The following is a 1,880-nucleotide window of genomic DNA, read 5'->3' on the forward strand; positions in this document are numbered from 1 at the left end:
ATTATTAACAAAATCTAGATCGACGCAGAAGGATCATGAATAAATCAAAAGGAAAGAAACATGCAAGAACTGGAAAAAATATGTTTTAAAAAAAGCTTTAGAATACAATGGGAAATATTGAATAATTTAATGAAACTAGAAACTGGTTACACCAATGAATTTTGAATTATGAATTGGCACAATGGTCATGTTACAAATAATAATGTACTAATTCTGTTTAATAATAAGTATGTTTAATTTTCTACTACAATCCTCAACCCTTACCATAACAAAAAACAAAAATACCCAGATTGTCTCAATGGTTATCATTATTGAATTAAAAACTTTTTAAAGATCAGTCAAACCCATAAAATTATGTTGCAGCAATCTCACGTACTAATTGCTTTTAACAAATTAAGGAAAGTCTAGAAAATTGTTTCAGATCAATTTATAAAATCCTTTCAAATCTTAATGAGATACAATATTGCAGTTCACCAGTACTTTGAGTTTTACTGTTTTCCCTAAAACTTAATTAATTAATAGTTTCATGTAATTACATGCCTCTGAGCCTTTCAGAATGTCATAGATATTTGGATTAAGTAATTAGTACTTGAATTTAATAACATTAAAAACATGCAAATGGTCTTTTCACGAACATATTTCTAAACCAAAGTTTTATCTTAACTGTAAGTCAAAATATACATTAAAAACATATTAGACACTACTTGGAATGCGACAATGATCACCTGCATATAAAGGATTGCAACGCTGAATTTTTAATCAGAATAATAAACGGATTTTGATACAGGTCCCACGGTATAACATTCGTAAAATCCCTATAATATAGGGGTTGTTGTGGCCTAATTGGTAACGTCTCTGCTTGGTGATTGCCAGACGGGGGTTCGAGTCCCGCTCAGACTCATTAGTGCCTTTAGCGTCTCCAACCTTACCATCCTTGTGAGATAAGGTTGGGGGGTTTGGAGGAGCCTATAGGTCAATCTGTTGAGTCCTCAGCAGCCATTGCCTAGCCTTCTCTGGTCCTAGCTTGTGTGGAGAGGGGGGCTTGGGCGCTGATCATATATTATATGGTAAGTCTCTAGGGCGTTGTCCTTTAAATTAGTTGTCTACAGGTAATACTGACTTCCCCCTCAGAGCTTCTGGATACCTCGGCTAAAGTGTTCTTTTATTTTTGAAGTTTATCAACAGTTCCTATCAAGAGAAAAATATGCCATCCATGCTTTTCATTACTTTGATAAAACTAGCATATGTAATGGAGAATAATCTTGGAGAAAATATATAACGAGTCTCTTTCTATAGTTTGTATATGAAAGATCGGTTTTAATGTTGTTACTGGTCTTAAAATGTTTTATTTTAATTGTTCATTACTTATTATATAGTTTATTCATTTCCGTATTCCCTTTCCGCACGGGGATATTTTTCCCTGTTGAAACCCTTGGGCTTATAGTATCTTTCTTTTCCAACTAAGGTTGTAGCTCAGCTAATAATAATAATAATAATAATAATAATAATAATAATAATAATAATAATAATAATAATAATAAAACATTTTTTAAACCCATTTACATTTATATTACGATACACACATCACAGGCTTCTTAGGGAACGCTTTCGATCGATCAAGAAAAATACTGAATTATTCATATGTGAAATCCATATTAAAAATACAGAAAAATGTATTCCCGTTGGTATGACAACGCTACCGGTCCCGTACATACCAATAAGACCAGGAAATTTGAAAATAATATTTTTTCCCGATCATGCCTGTATCCACGAGGTTCATATTGATTTTAGTCTAGATCTTGTTACCTCCGCCAACCAAGTTGGAAGGAGGTTATGTTTTCACTCCTTTTTGTGTGTTTGTTTGTTTGTGAACAGCTTCC

This window comes from Palaemon carinicauda, chromosome 8, assembly GCF_036898095.1.
Source record: "Palaemon carinicauda isolate YSFRI2023 chromosome 8, ASM3689809v2, whole genome shotgun sequence".
NCBI lineage: Eukaryota > Metazoa > Arthropoda > Malacostraca > Decapoda > Palaemonidae > Palaemon > Palaemon carinicauda.